Source organism: Dermacentor albipictus, chromosome 7 (assembly GCF_038994185.2).
Source record: "Dermacentor albipictus isolate Rhodes 1998 colony chromosome 7, USDA_Dalb.pri_finalv2, whole genome shotgun sequence".
NCBI classification, from domain to species: Eukaryota; Metazoa; Arthropoda; class Arachnida; order Ixodida; family Ixodidae; genus Dermacentor; species Dermacentor albipictus.
In genome coordinates this window covers 64,759,931-64,776,977 of record NC_091827.1, presented here as the reverse complement: position 1 = coordinate 64,776,977, position 17,047 = coordinate 64,759,931, and the positions used below count along the sequence as shown (strand labels likewise).

The window sequence follows — 17,047 nt, the reverse complement described above, 5'->3', positions numbered from 1 at the left end:
CTTGTATAGATCTCGTCTTTGAGAATCAAGCATTGGTGTACCAAGTCGAACATATATCAGTCTATTTCTCCGACCACAAAGCTTCCTTCATGACTGTCAAGAACTGTTAGTGGAGTCTTTGTTAAAGGAATACGTGTGAAAAATAAAAAAAAAAATTCTGTGATAGCGCATGCATGTGTTGCTCGATTTCTTTGCCTCAATCTATCGAAAAGGTGAAACAGCTTATTTGCTGCGCTCAAATTTCGCATTAGGAAGTAACGTAATCGTCGGTAATTTTTTTCCTCCCAAACCCCCACCCTACCCGAGAGAACTGGGAGGCCACCCTGCTCGGCTGCTGAACCCTCCAGGAACAACGTGCCCTGGTGGCCCGAGCCAAAGCCGCTGCAGAAACCACGAGGGTCTCGGACTAGGGACCGCCCCCTAGACTTTGTAAAGGCTGGGCCCTTAGGGCTCAGCTCACACCTCTCTTGTGAATAGAAGAAATAAAGTGTGTCACCACCACCACCCATAAAAGATTCAGTTTCAAGTTGTTTGACTTGGGTACGGGACAATTTCAAGTGCTCGTGAACCCGGATATCTCGCCGTTGCCGCCGGAATGTCGCATTATCCGGAATGTCTAGAGGCACACTTGGATCACAGAAGTCGGGAAAACCGGAAATCTTCAGCTGTTTGGTAAAAACTACAGCAGCTGTGTGTTAGGCGCAAAGCTAAGAACGCAAGAAAACATGAAATGGCGACAAGAAATCCTGTCTTGGGAGCCAAGTGAGCATGATTTGTCACGCTGCGCTCATGTTATGTCACATCTCGCGTTGTAATGTACGTCCCGCCCTTCAAGCCAGGGTCGGGCAATGGATTCATTGTTCATTTACCTTGCAGGAACAGGCCATTTAGAAAAGAATTAGCTAAAGTTCGCTTCGTGACAGTCAAATCCTGAAGTTGCTGCCACCGTCTCGCCTGTAAACGTCATCGACATGAGATTTCTCATCTGTAGATATCGTTATCCGATTTGCTCGAAGCATTCAAATCTTATTTGCCACTTCATTTTTTTTGAGCGCTTTCCACGGCAGTATTTTATTTCCCCGGTCTCCTTCCTATGCAGAGCGACAGACGCCGAGACGCTTTTACTGCACGGCATACTGAAACAGAAATGACCACTTCGTGCTTGAAACATGGGCCTTAGACATTCTGATTTCCTGTATCTTTACGAGTGGCAATCCTGCCGCCTCAAAGTGCAAAGTACGAGCAGGCGTTGTATTACGCGACCGGTTCTTGCGACGTTGCCCACAGCAGAGTGATCAGCCAGCATTTGCAAATGAAAAGTTAAAGATTGATAAACGACGGTACAGCGAAAGAAACCAAAGCAGCTCCTCAACGAAAATAGTTGGTAGGAGAAGTAACTTGTCATTAACAATATAATAAACGGGGACGCGTAGCAATACAAGAATGACGAGAACACGGCGGACCATATTTAACTGTTAATTTCTGCCATGTCCCGGGCCCTTTTTATCTGCTGCTGCTATTGCAGGGTGTCCTCTTCGGCGAGCCAGACACACACACGCAGAAAAAGACAGAAAGAAAAAGAAACGAGAAGGTTAGAATACTTTTTCTTGGGTCCTTCTCAGTCTTTGTTTATTGCGCTATTGTTAATTATAAACGAATGATAGGTTGCTCATTTTATTGTTCTCCTAAACGTATAACGTTCAAAACAACGATGCCCACTTCGACAGCCGGTGGCAAGTATTGATTAAAACCAAGAAATCTTCTTCAATCCGTGTCTACGTCTCTCTCTCTCTCAAGGACCCGATTCTTCGGTGTTTGTCGTCTTTCGCTAAATTTCGCACGGCCAACGAAGTTTTTACGTGCCAACCGCAAGCTTCTTGGCAAGAGAACGGTAAACAACTTGTAGGTTTAGAGCTGGTAGCCGGTAGAGATTGCCACAGATAGCTCGGCGAGAGCACGCACAGTAGCGGCAGAGAAACCGGCTTCCAAGCGACCGCAACGGCGTTCCTCGACACAAAGCCGACACCGCGGCTGGCGTGACGTTGAACTTGCAGCGCACAGCGTAACCGGTAAACAGCGTGTCATGAACGAAGGACGAGGAACATGAACACACGTGTCAACCATGGTTCAAACATGAACCGAAAACAGCGCAATGTAACAAGACGTGAGCAGGAGGCCAGACAGCATCCTGTTCTTTATCACTGTTTTTCGGCTCACTGAGTCGTGAACCAGCCTGCCCATATACACGTGCGCTTCTGTAGCCCAACCTATCATTTCTTTTTTGCTGCAGTGGCATATGGTCGCCTAAATTGCGATACAAATTACCGTGGAAGTCATTCGTGGAAACATATGGTCGGGGAAACTGCGGGAGCGTAGCCCGCCAATCCGTTACCCGAAGTAAACAGTGCCACCGCTTTCTTTCCTAACAAAGCTTTCAGAGCAGTCACAGATGCTGCCGTTGCACTCTGCAAGCGGGTACTGGAACGAACTTGTTTGGTGGAAAGACATTTCACTCGGCACTACGAAACGAAAAGAGCGAGTGCTCGCACAGAACACGCGCTTAAATCTTCCAGACCTCGGAACCATATCTCACAAGCAATGTTCTTAAAATCTTCACAAGAGTAGATTACACACAATCGCAACATCAGACATACTATTAGCGAAGGTATACGGTTACAGGCCAATGACAAACGGCGGTTATGGGAACCAAAAGTTGCGCGAACGCGAGGGCCTTAGCACCGACGTGAAAGGGAAACTCGGCCAAGTGAAAGTGTCGGCGGTGTGGACCTCGAATCACGTGCCGGCACTTGCGGCATGCCAGCAACTGCGGAGTCGGGCCGAACGAAGATCACAACACGGAGCATTTCCTCCGAGCTAAAACCCGCCCAACGCGAGGGCCAAGGTACGCAGGATGACGGCAGAACCAACGGGGCTAAAAGACAAGTTTGTCCCACAAATTTTTTTGGGGTCGCCAAGCAGGATCGCGCAAACGTGGACAGCACGCGCGCTCACTCACCTGCATTCGCTGGGACGGAGACGAACGTGCAGACACGCGCACACACACACACACGCGCCGAAGCATCCGTATGAGACGCGAGTAAAGTAACACAAAAAATGAAACCAAAGTTGCTGCTGCTGCTGCTGTTGCTTGGGATATCTCTTGGGAAAAGAAAAAAAAAGGACGGGGTTTGCATAAAACCCGCCGCGGCCCTGGGACGCCCGTTTTCTGCAAGCCGTCTTCGCTTCCGGCTCGGATGAAGCGTGCGGCCTCCTCGCGAACTTCCTCTCTCAGACGCTGCTGGTTGGCTCGCATTGAACTCTCGCGGCGCGCTTGTCCCAGCGCACCGGACCGCCAAGGTGACGTCGCTGATTGGCGCCCGTTCCCCAAAGCCTCAAACGATGCAAGCTGCTGCTGCTGCTATTAAACGGCGAACCACAGCGATCCTCTAAAGCGCCGGCTTTCTTGGGTTTTAATCTGATCAGAGGTTCGCTCCTCGCCGAGCAGTTGTGTGCAGCGGATCCCGTACAGCTGCACCTACCGAAGGTTTCGAGATGGAAAGGACCCGACAGGGGGACGCGTAGGGGGCGTGATGAAATCTCAAAGCGCTGTTCGCCACCGTGTAGTTAGGTGCAGCGGATGAGAAAGTGCAGAGAGCACCTGTCCAATGACAACTGTGTTCGCTAGAAGGAGAAGGTCTAGACTGGGTACCGATACGGCAGGTTGAAGGAGAAACGTATTGCGCAAATAATTTGCCCTCGCCCGCAGACGGGCAGGGCACGTTCGGTGGTTGTTATGTCTTAGCATTTTTGGTTGCCTTTTTTTATTTCTCGGAGTGGAGAATGGGCGGTAGTATGGAGGTCGACTTACGCGAAGTTCGGTCTTTGCGAAAAACACTAAAGACAGCCTTCGCCTCTGCGCAGAATTTTAATTGGTGGCGGGTAGTTTTTCGCCGAGGAATTCCGGGCAGCGGGGTCGAAAGGTGCGCGCTCTATCTGTCGAATCGGAGATTGCCAGATAGAACGGGTTTTCGCAATGGACAGTGAGGAGAAGAGGGCTATGGCGAAAGCACGCGAACATGGCTCCGTACGACTCAATACTTTCCTTATATCTGCAAATGAATAAAATATGCGAGGAAAGAGGTAAAAATAATTAATTTCCCCGCTCTCAAGCCTAGTCGTGAATGTTACAATGTGCGAATACGTGCGGTCATAATCGAGGTACATGATTGATAACCTTGGCAAGAGAGAGAGGGAGAGAGAAAAAGAAAGGATGCATAGAAAGGCTGGAAGGTTAACCAGAGGTAGTTCCAGTTGGCTACCCTGTTCGCGGTGAAGGACTAGGGGGATGAAAAATAGAAATAGAGCAGGAAGGGCAGAGAGAGAGAGAGAGAGCGAAAGACAGACGCGCATAAACAAACCGCGTAGGCTATATATAGAGCGATAAGGACGGCTTTCTTAATGTCTATCGGGAAGGTCCGTAGTCCGAAGGTATCTTACTAGCGCGAATATCGCCTTCTGCGCTGATGTTCTTCGGGAGCAGTGGCCTTGACCTTTTAGCACTGATAGTGGACGATTGCCCGATTAGTCGAACACTTTGCGCATCACTTGCCTCTCGGCACTATAGCGCAGACAGACGCAGATAGTGCGTACGAGCGCCACATCAAAGCTACACGTTTCGCAAGTAGCGCTGTTGGCCATGCCAATAAGGAAAGCATAAAAAGGAAGACCATGCTACGCCTTGCCACAGGCGGTACAGCATGGTCTAACCAGGCGGCAATGGCGCATCTGTATATCCGGAAACAACGAACGCAAACGACACATGGTCAAAACGTTCGAGTCCCACACGGGCTCAGTCAACCGCAGCCCAGCCGCAGAGTACCTTCGCGAAAGCGCAATCAAAATACATTGACTACTTTCATGGTGCATATCGGGCGGCTTCGTCGGCGAGGTCAGCTCCACTGATGTTGCAGTTTCCTAGGCCGCTATAACTTAAGGCTATTCCAAACTTTTCTATTCCAATTCTGCAATCAGCCGTCCGAGTTTGGTCAAAAACTTTTTTGGACAACTCCCACTTCGGTTGTCTGTGACGCGACGTCACGAAAACCGCGATAGCAGCCCCACGCGATATGACATGTACACACTGATTATGCTTGATTCGACCGAACAAAAGAAATATAATAATTTCAGAATCAATGCCTTTCCAAAATTAGTCCTCTGCTATAAATAAAAAATTGGCAGTGGCTTACCTAGGCTATGCCAGGATATACGTAGCGAAACATAAGGTGTAGCATGGTTAGCCTCGGTTAATCTTGATTGCAAGTCCAGGTTAGTCTGGTTGTCTAGCTACGTTGCGGCGCTTAGGCAGTCGTTCGGCGCGCTGTTCGTCTGTTTCCTGGACGATTTGTTTCCTCTTCATCTCGTTCCGATGTCGATTCCAGACCTCCTCCTGCTTATCATAATTGTCGCCGTCCATACTGCCGCCTCAACTGTGGTTACGGCGCACTCGAACTCTCCTTTTCAATCCTCCGACATGTTATCAGGCATGCGACACAGCTGGCGAAGCGAGCGGAGGCGTGCGCAGTGACGAGGAACGCGATGTGACGTCATACCAAACGGCGGCGGCGGAAGGCGCGGCGCTGCGCAGCGGCGGATCACCTGTGGCACGGTGCTGCTAGTGGCGCATGCGCAGTAGTGACTAGGGATCGAGAGAGAGAGAGAGAAATATCCGCGTCGAGGCGCACGTTGTGACGTCATGTGCCTCCTTGGAGCACCGCCGCGGCGAAATTGCAAGTTGGCGGCCAGTAAAGCTTTAAAAACCGCTCAATGTAGGCGATGTTATTCGTTTTGAAAGCAGACGAAAATGACTTCCTATAAACGAGGAGAGTGTTTCATTGGGCTGTTCAGGCAACGCCGCGGGTAGTCGCGCCATGTTTGCGTCCGCGGTTACGTAAATTAGACGTCAGAAAATTGGAATAAAAATATATTGAAATAGTTTTACGTTATAGAGCCCCTGGAAGCGATTGAAAGATCAGATTGTGCCCCTCGTCATGGATACGATGATACATCTGCCGAATTTGTGAGGCCGGTTGTTCATTAACTCCTAAAGAAATTGGCGCCATTCGGGGCTTGTGCCACAGCGATAATCTTCGTCTGTCTTGCCCGTATTTCCTTTCTTTAGCGCTGCGAGCTCGGTACTCGCGTTACCAACGTGACACAGCATCCTCGAAAGGAAAGTAGCAAGCACCGAGTTTTCAAGAAAGAAAACGCAAGCAAGGATAATGACAATTATCGTTGTGGGATAAGCGCCAAGGGGTGCAAACATTTTTAGGAGTGTTGTGCCCGTGGTGCATCGCACTCTTAAAAAAATAATTCCCTTTGGGGCATACCCTGTCCTAAAATGATAATCGCCACTATCCTTGCTTGCATGTTCTTTCTTGAAAACTATATATATATATATATATATATATATATATATATATATATATATATATATATATATATATATATAGCGGTGATTGCAACAACCTCAGCATAAAAACATGACAAGGTATACAGACACCAGTTAAACATACCCGTACAAAAATGACTGTTGATTAACCATTGATATATTGTTGGGGAATTGTTGAAACAACGGACTTCAACAAATTTTCAAAAGCAATTGAGTTCGCTCAACACTTGCGCAACAATATTACCCTTGAGTGTTCTCAATTAACAATTTATTGGGCAATTTGTGTTGATTTTTGTAGCTGTTTTTTGTTGTGTAGCAGTTGAGTCCAGTATCAATAATTAGGACTCGCATATGAAGACATTCCAAAAATTTAATGCGAAGCGTTCCAACCTCATTGCTGTCGCTTTGCGGCAGGTAAGTTCTTCTTTCGCCTCGTTTTCATAAAATGAAAATAATGAGTGAGCGACGGGGTGGCTTTGAACGTCGGCTGTTGAAGCGCGGTGCTCTAACCATTAGGCCACGAACGCGCGCATGCTCCTCTCGTTCGACAGCCAGAAAGTTCTGAAATGCTTGGAGCGTGCGCAGCGTGCCACTTCCTCGTGCTGTCGCTAAAGCTGGCGCTTTCAAGCGCCTATCTCCGGGACCGCCCCACTTTCGTCGCCGTTTTCTCACTCTAAAAACTGCAGCGTTAGACTAGCTTCATGACCGCCCAAATTCATAACGACTTATTACTTCGCCGGTGTACAAATGCCATCGTCGTTTTAACATACACTAGATGACATAGCAATTGGTACGATCCAAAATGAGCACGTTTCGGGGAGCAGAAGAATGCGAAGTTCACTCGCAAACACGGTGACTACGCGCATGTAGAGTCCCCCAAAAGTAGACACGGCGGCAGCGCGGCCGGCGATAAGACAGGCGCCGACACGCGACGACGCTACCTTCGAGCATCCGACGCGCTGTGGGAACCGTAGGATGCAAGCGGCGCACATGCTGCAAACAAACACGTGAGATATCTTCGAATTCCCTGCGACGCACCCTCTGTCTGGAAAGTAAATGTAGCTATTTTTATCCAACGGCCGCGGTACTAGAGATAAAACAACGAACACGCTTTGAGATCGCAGTGCGCAGCCGCTGTAACCATTGACTACAAAGAGCTTCTGATTCAGAAACAGCCGCAAAAGTATCGCAGCTAATCGCTATATCTGCGGCTGCTCCCGACTCTCGCCTTGCAAGAAGCATGCGATTTACTTGAGCCTCGCCGAACTGTCGTCTTCAGCCAAGCCTGCAGGACAGGTCCCGTATGTTCAGTTAGGTAGAACACCAAAGGGAAATGAAATAAATACAGGTAACGGACTCTTATCACACCTTACTTGTCACCTCGTCATCTGCAAAGATGCTATAAACTATTCCAGTTGCGTTACTTTTGTAAAAATAATAAAATTAGTAATAATTTTTATTTCTAGATGGCGCTACCAACGTCAAGGCAGCGTTCGGGTGTGTGCGTGTGCGCACGCGGCTGCAACCGTTGTAGCTTCGTTTGAGCGCACTTTTGCAACAGTACACATCGCTACCGCTAGTTTCGTAGCCGCATATTTTTGTCGTAGTATTTGTTGTTTACGCTACAAATTAGGCTGTTCTTGAATCTTTATGAAGGTTAGTGGATGAAAAATTATTACTAATTAATTAGTCGTTTTTCCGGGCGGTTATTTTGTCTTTGCAATGTTTTTATAACTCCATACTATAGTGAAGCTGTGAACGGCTTTCGGGCTCAGTTAGTTGGTTGCCTTGTGTGGTGGTTCGCGTTTTATGCTTTTCGATGAAAGTATTTTTTTTTCTTTTCGGACATCATGACGCACATTTTAGTGAAATGCTTTAACGACGATAAGTGGGACGTTTATCCGTTGGGGACGTTGGCTGACTCAGCTACTAGTATTCGACTGATTTGCGAGCCTGGCAGTTTTGATGAGTTGCGCGGCAGAGGTGATGATACCTGTTATAGAGAAGGCACCCCAAAACAGTCGCAGCCGAGCTTCTGCAGATAGGTAAGTAATCTCGTTTTCTTGAGTACATAGCCTTTTTTTCTATTATGACATTGACAAGCGTGATATGTTAAGCACGCCGTTCACTTTCTTCAAGCAAACCATATGCCCCAGAGCGAAAGCGCGCTATACTAACGCTCGCTGCCGCAGTCACTTCGTTTGAAACAACAGTAAGCGAAGAGGCAGCGGCGCCCCACGTGCGTAAAATTGCATTGCTTCATTTGTTCCTGCCTAATGACCTTTCCTTAATTTGTATGAGAGAACACAATTGGAACATAAGGATCAGCTTCTCTGAGCAGTGATAATTTTGTACAGGGGCCACGCCATCTTTCATAGGGGCTCACGTGGGCCGTCTAAGCGCTTGTTATCGCGTTCCGATACGTGAGAGGCGCGCTGCCTTTCAAGGTATTTAGGCAGACACTACGAGCTTAGGGGAACCGCGACAGGTGTGCAGCTGTGCTACGTTTGTACCACACTCGTACCGGAAGGCGGTGTTGCACGTCACGCTTACGCATTTCGCAACTATGGCGGCCGCCGTGGCTATCTGGGGCTCGAGGTCGTGGATACGAACACTGCAGCGGCCGCATTCCAAAGGTGCGGAATGCAAAAACGCTCGTGCATTGTGCATTTTATGCACGTAAAAATTTCCAGGAAGTCAAAATTAATACGGAGTCCCCAACTACTACCTGCCTCATAATCACAGCGTTGGTTTCGGACGTAAGACATCATAATATTTTTTTAAATCCGTAGTGGCTCATCGTATACCATACGGTTAGTGTGATCACCTTTTGTGCCGTAGCGGTTAAGCGTGCCTCGATTTAGGTTGAGCCTGATGGTGCGGCGCACCGCAAAATATATTTCGCATCTTTGGGATTTGCGGAGAACTGCCAAGCGATAAGTCGCAGCTTCCGCGCGGTGACTGTTCACGGATACACAGCGCAAATGAACAGAGGTGTGGTGACGACGTCGGCAAAGAACAGAGCCGCCGACAGGCTCGCCTTATCGCCTATCACTGCCAAAACTACCGCAGTAAGCATCTTTATCTAGCGCGGCGCGTTTCTGTTGAAGGCGTACTGTACAATTTTATTTCTCGATATCCGAAACATGCCACCGTTCTCTGCTGCCTCTTTGAGCTGGGCCGATCCGAATGTGCGTTGCTTGCAGAAGCGGAAGGAGCGCCACTTGGCGCGTTGTCGCCTCGAGCACCGTTTGCGCGGTGAACAATGACGCGTGCATAAAGCTAGCTCACTGCGCAGACGCTACCGCGCAAAACGCGCAAGGGCGTGTACGCGACGTTCTGCACACAACTCGCGTTGGATGATCGGAGACACTCCGGAGCGGCTAGCTTCAAAGAAGCAGTGCATGTTCTTACTCGTACAGGCACGTTCACGCTCGCATCGCTCTCGGCGTATCTTTAGGTCATTCCTGCTGCTGGACTTCTTCCCAAAGAGTTGATGTCTGCTTGGTGTTGGCTATGCACTGTCGCGTGGTCTTTAGTTCTGCGAGAGAGCCGGGAATATTTCTCCCCGTTGTGAAACATCTCTGTGCGTGTCTTAGCTAACATTTACCGTAGTGACCCATTTCTTCCTTTTCTAGACAGCACTCGTAAAGAGTCGCAAATTTTAACTTGACAGTATACTGTGTACTTCTATTTTGTGCGTAGTTATGTGCAGTGTGTGGCAGATTCTGAATCCGCGCAATCTTATTTTCCATCCGCACTCCCTTCTCGCAGGTTACTCATGCAGCAAATGCCCAGATGCTAAAGTGTTCTACGTAAAGAGCAGCTTGGCGTCGTGCAAGAGACACCCGTTGATATGTGGCTGATTCACTAGCAAGCTCGCATCTCTGTTGCCACTCTCCATCAAGTGGGATTTTTAACTATTTTTTTGCTGCTCTGTGGTGTACTAGCTGCCGCATGGACGCTGTGAAGGCTTACTTTCGATTTGCTCTTGCTTTTAGTAGTGAAGGACGGGCTACCTTTTGAGGGAGGTATTTCCTTTTGCTTGCGAGAATGTTTACCAGCCTAACCAAGTGATACGTGCGTACTGGAAACAGCAACGCGAACAGAGGCGGACGACGGACGACGAAATAGGTGGGAGCACACACCAGTGCAAGTTCAGCTAAGTTTATTTTTGAAGACAGGGGTATTAAAGACGCTGGTCAACTTGACAAAGGTAAAGACCCGTGCATGCGTGGCAGACACAGCCATGAGCGATAAGAAAAAATATGAGAAAGCCATGTCATGTAGAATAAACCTGCGTGAAAAACGAGAACTATCGGACAAATCTTTCGAAAAAGCGAAATATTTGTCCGATGAGTGATACTACCCAACGAGAAATACTCTTGAGAACTGCAAGTCTTTCCCACTAATGGATGGATGGATACAACTTTCTTGTATGTCCGGCAAGGTTTAATGCGACCCGGGCTCAGGTCTCCCACGGATGAACGTCAAGGCCCTGCCTCAACGCCGCCTGTAAGGGCAACAGAAAACTTGGTTATGCATTTGTTTCGTTTGTGATCAATAAATATTGCTTCTGGAACTCCTCTGGTGTTGACGTAGAGCAGAAAGAACGGTTGTTTCATCACAAAGACCAGAACACAAGAGGGCTTATGGAATAATTATTTACTGATCACGAAGAAAAAGTCATAAGCAAGATTTCTGGGACCTTTAGTGGGAAAGAGTTGCTGCAGTATTTCACGTTAATATCACTTGCAGGACAAACCTTTCAGTTTTCATGTGTTTTTTTGTTTTTGACGCACATGTTCTACAGGACATGTCTTTCGGTCCTTTCTTGTTCTGCCAGGGTGTTTCTGCTGCGCATCCATGGCTTTTTCTTTGTGAAGTTGACCAATGTGTTTAAAATCTTTGTCTTCACGAATAAACTTCTAGTTGAGTCAGCGTTCATGTGTGTTCCTACCTTAATTCATCCTTCTCGTCTCTGCTTGGGTGGTTGTCAAATATAAATGTACACCGAATTGGCGAAGTGTCCATAGAATTGATACATTAAATATTTGCGCTGTTTATTTCAGGAAGAACGCTATAGGGTTTTATCTTCTCTGTTTTTAACACTGATGTACATTTTTCTAGTTCAACTTCAAGGAGTCCCCTGAGGAAGCCAATAAGAGTGATGGTAACTTCATTTGTGTGAAATTTATGAATTTCATCCATTCGAGGAATGACATGTCACAAGCCTGTAGGTATGCAAGTATTCGTACGTTTTAAATATACTAAGCTCTAGTTTTCGGTTCTCATGACGCTGCTTTGTACTGTGCTGCATCCTCCAGGCGCAGGAACCTTCTGTTATGCCGTCAGTGCATGGGCTCTTTTTGTAAATATTGGAGAAAAAATTGTCTTGAGCTTAAATATGCATGTATATCACTTGTAATTTCTTTTCAACACGGGTGCTGTATCTCCCTCCGTCTTTGTTACTGCTTTGTCCCAATTTTTTCAACTTTTATGTATTTTATGCAATAAAATTCTGGTAGCATTTAAATAACATTTTACCTGCGCAATTGAGGTCATTGGTTTTTCGTATACGCATTTATTTGTGTTTTTCAATGTCTCACCAATCTGGCTGTCCAGTCATTTAAACCTTTCCCCATCCTTTATGACGATTTCTGGGGTACTCGATAGATGGTCACCTGCAAGTGCAGGTGACCATCTATTTGGCTCTTTGCAATTGTGTTAGCCATGTGATATTACCAATTTTTTGTGCTAAATAATTATGTTTTCTCTTATTGTTCAATGTATTAGCCTTGCCTTACTTTTTTATTGACTGAGGTACCACTTAGTTGCTGGGTATAGTGAAAAAGGCCCCCAAAAGTGCTCTAATTAGCTTTGTGCAAGTCCAGAAAAATTAACTGAAAATGAGCTCACTAAATTGAGGAAATACCACCAACAAACTCTTCTGTACCGCAATTTAATATATAAAAATGCTGTACTGTTCTTGCAAACCTGGCTCGTCAGAAACATGATTCAGGTGTTCACCATGCCAGACAACTTTCTAAATGATGTCTCATCAATAATAGCCAAGTGGAGCGATGTCATTTTATAAAATAATTGGGCAACCTGAAAATATATACATCTCGAAGACAAAAAGCTAAAGCAAGTCTAGTACTTCATTAAATTTTAATCGCGGTGAAGACGTGAAGCGTGAAACGTGAAACGTGAAGACGTGAATCGCGGTGACGTGAAGCACCCGCCGCGGTTGCTCAGTGGCTATGGTGTTAGGCTGCTGAGCACAAGGTCGCGGGATCGAATCCCGGCCACGGCGGCCGCATTTCGATGGGGGCGAAATGCGAAAACACCCGTGTACTTAGATTTAGGTGCACGTTAAAGAACCCCAGGTGGTCAAAATTTCCGGAGTCCCCCGCTACGGCGTGCCTCATAATCAGAAAGTGGTTTTGGCACGTAAAACCCCATATATTATTAAGACGTGTGCTAAAGCTTGTATATGTTTACGTGAGGTCGTTTGTTTCAAGTCTGTTATTTTGCCTTCTCACAATCAGCCGTAACTGTTCCTGTGATGGGTTAGTGTGCGAAACATTTTAATGTAACGTATTCAGATGTCTCGTGTGTGTTACCACGCAAGCAGCTTCATGTGTTCATGTGTTCAAAGTTGGTTGATAAAAGGGTATGCTTAAGCCCTGCCTTTTGAGTAGCTTTGCCTTCTATTCATAAACTTAAGTCGGAAGGGAAGACCACAATGATCGTTTTGATTTTAATTCATATGTATAGGTTTTTTCAGATGTATTTACACTGTTAAGAGTGCTGTAGGTACTAGCCTATGTCTCCAGGTTTGATGTAGTGGTGCCTTATGTACTGTAATAATGTTTCATGGGCACGCATCTTTAGTGTAAATAAAGGTACTTCAAATTGATCAGTCTCTCCTTTGCTTTTGTTTGTGAAAGTTATGAGCAGGCACCGGGGCATGCAAGTGTGAATAGCAAAGCAAATTCAATATATGAATAAAAATCCACTAGCCCAACGAAATGTCAATCATATTTCAGTAGCCATTTCTGAAATCTCAATGCCATCTCAACTGGGCCACAACGTACTTTTCAGTGCTGTGACAACATTAACTCAACAACAGGTCAACAGAACTATCACAACGTCAGTTCAATGCATTATCAATGTAACCCAACAACCATTCAACAAAATAAACACAACGAGCCGTTTTAGCACAATGGAATTTCAATGATAACAATTATTCAACATTGAGGTACCCAATGGTGTTCCAATTAAATTTCAGTGACCAATATTCAAGACCACTCTACAATCAGCCCAACAATTCTCCAACAGAATTTTCACAATTCCTCAATAAAAAACTCAACATTGACCAATAATAATTCAATGCCTTCTCAATAATGTTTTGTACGGGTATCAGTAGGTAGGGAAGTCAAAAAAGGATACAACAAAAAGATTAACACACGTGTTGTGCAGATACTCAAATTCGCATTCTAACAGAGACAAAGATGCATGGCTAACGCAAGTCTATCCGAATCCTTTGATGTGGCATGCCTCGATTATTTCCCGTGCGGTTTGGCATTTGTGGCTTGAAAGAATTATGGTCTTCAAACAAATTTGTTTGAAGACACCATAATTCACCAAACACCTTTGTGTCTTCAAACAAATTTGTTTGAAGACACAAAGTCGCGCCAAACACAACGAAAGAAGGGTAAGAGAGCATCGCTTTAGTAGAAGGACGTTCCGAGGGGGGGCGGGTAATTTACACGTACTGTTTGGTTTGTTGTTTCAATGCCCAATTCTGCAGTAACAGAGCCGGCACCCGGTAAATCGGAAGCAGTATATTGCAAATGGAGCTAGATATAAACTGATTTGTCCTATACGTGCTGTCCTATATATGAGCCATTTGGCGAACAGCGGCATAAGCAGCAGCTAGGTCAGGTAAATTCGGAAGGGCTCAAAAAAAAAAAAGAAAATGAAACGAGCCCTTACAAAGCACGGCGCCTAAAATCGGTTTAGCACTGTCTCAACTATGTATACTCTACCAGTATATGCGAGTGTATGCCTGCGTCATTTGGATGACGTCGCTGGCAACTTAAAAAGGAAAAGCGCACCATCTTTGTGTCTATCACCAAAGGAAGCAAGATTTCTTGATCAGTTTAACCTTGCATAACGAAATGGCGCGTTCTATGACCCATGATGGTGTAGCCTTCTATCGGTGTGACGTTTTGTGAAGTATTCTGATGACTTATCCTGATGCTTTCTTGTAGGTATATATTTCGTGCAACTTGCTAATAAACCAGTTGGCAGTCAGCGCTCTGTTCCTTTATCTGGCCGGCTCGGCTTGTTTCTTCCTTTGTATCTCGCGCTGTAGCAGTTCTAGAAAGGCGGAAGTTTTGCGCATACATCATGTGTAATTTCCACAAAGGTACATCGATGTGCTTTACAACTGCCTGACAAGGTTGAATGATCGGGGGCTGCGTAGCTTCAGGAAGTCGCCAACGAAGAGCGCTACATTAAACGTGTAGCGTCTATCTCACACCATGCGTTGCCGATGCATCTGGGCTGGTCTCCTCTTCTACTTTAAAAGTGTATAAATCTCAGAAGCTTTCATTACGTACACAACGATAAGTTACGGTATTTTTTTATTATACAAACGATGTCAAACCAGCCAGCCACCTTCACAAGTTCCCTTAAAATAAACAAGGTAGACATAAACTGAGATTTTTGAAATATTGGCGGGTGGATAAGCTCAGTTTTGCGGAAGCAGCACTTAGGAAATAATGATACGTCACGTATATATAGATATAAAACGAAATATGGGAAGAAATTGACGTAATTGAAACTACATATCTACAGCAAGTCAGACACCCAGTCGAGAGTATGCAGCAGTTAAGGCAATGCCTCCCACTGAGGTAGAAAAAGCACGATGTTCTTGCCTAAACAATACCAGAACTTATACTTTCATGATTCCTCAGAACGGTGCACAATATTTCAAGTTGCAGTCTGAAGAAATCATAACGTCATAGGCGGCTTTCTCAAGTATTTATATCTCGAGCAGTAGTCATGGCTCATCCTCGGAACATCGTATGGTTTTCACTGCTTGACCGCACTAGGCTACGAGAACTTCAGTTTTAGAAAGACGGCAAATGTGAAGCAAGATGTTTATTCGAGTATCAAGATTCAGAAAAAAAAATGGCTGTGGCTTAGCTAAGGTTAAGCCCAAGATGTGAAGCATACTAGCCTTTATTTTAACGCGACAGCGTTAAGGAGCTCGTGTCGCAGAAAAGCCGGTGTCGTCGGCGTCGCCTCAGGCGTGCGGCGCTTGCTCAGGCGCACATTTCGTTGTCGCGCCGAACGCTGCGTTGCTCGACGCTCACCGCGTCCGATGCGGGGGGCGACGCCACGAGCGACGGCGCGAGTTGGAGCCCCGTTTCTCCTCTGTCGTGACGTCACGGTGTCACGTGGTATTGAAGGCGACACCACCGCGCCCGAAGAGCTGGGTTGAGCTCTCGAGCGACGGCGCGAGTTGGAGCCCTGTTTCTCCTCTGTCGTGACGTCACGGTGTCACGTGGTATTGAAGGCGACACCGCCGCGCCTGAAGAGCTGGGTTGAGCTCTCGAGCGACGGCGCGAGTTGGAGCCCCCTTTCTCCTCTGTCGTGACGTCACGGTGTCACGTGGTATTGAAGGCGACACCGCCGCGCCTGAGGAGCTGGGTTGAGCTCTAGTAATATGCTTCGCATAAAAATTTAATCGGAGTCAGCATAATCATGAACAATGTGAAAAATACGCATACGAGACAGCGCTTCACAGGAAAGTGGATGCTCAGGATATGCAGTGACCGAGGAAGAGACATCTCAGAAGCCAGCGTTTTGGGTCGAGAGAGATCTCTTGTTTGGTCACTGTCGATCGTCACACCATCATCAGTCATGACTGATGACACTGGACTCGTCAACCACCGAGTCTTCCGTCGGCAAACCACTGCAACTGCTTTTCGCGCGCCATGTTCGTCCCACAGCTACCTGCTTGCCTCCGTTGATCACCGCGCTCTGCTTTTATACTGCATGTCGTCTTTATTCAAGCGCCGTCTGGCAGAATTTCGGGAATGGAATACCTAGCAGAACAACACGTGGCGTTGCGAGTACGAGGTGGATGTGATATGCATGACACTACTCGTTCTCTTGAGCAACCTTGAGCAACGGAGCGCGAGGAGTGGTAGACGAGAGTGTACCACACACAGGGCGGTGCGCTGTCCTGTCTGTTTTCACCCGTCTTGTCCGCGCTGTTTCAGCATCAGCATCATGTCAATAAACCAGCTAACCCAGCTTAGAACCCTTGTTCTACACGTGCCTTCAAGTGTAGCATTTTGCCTATCACTCCTGATTACGTTCTCTCTTTCTTAAAACCACTGTGCCTACCTTGTACAGTTGTCTATGCCTGCAATGAACCTTGCCCTATCAATCTCTTCCCTGCTTTTTAGTGCGATAGCAATAATATGGACACTCCCGTCGCATTTCTGCCGTATCCGTGATGTTCTGTAGAAAGTCCAAGGGCAATGACATCGTCGCCGCGCGCCGTATGCTCTATGT

General features: G+C 46.7%; 1 protein-coding gene across 3 annotated transcripts in view; it reads right to left on the bottom strand.

Annotated features, from left to right (window-relative positions):
- Positions 1 to 17,047, bottom strand: part of LOC135904754 (muscarinic acetylcholine receptor M1-like) — a 60,730-nt gene that overhangs the window by 21,838 nt on the left and 21,845 nt on the right. The window contains exon 1 of one of the 3 annotated variants that reach the window (XM_065435717.2): positions 3,017 to 3,322. The exons of the other annotated variants lie outside the window; for them this stretch is intronic. The gene's annotated coding sequence lies outside the window, so the exon portion shown is untranslated. Of the gene's footprint in view, positions 1 to 3,016; positions 3,323 to 17,047 lie in introns of those variants that run through there. 3 annotated transcript variants of the gene reach the window in all.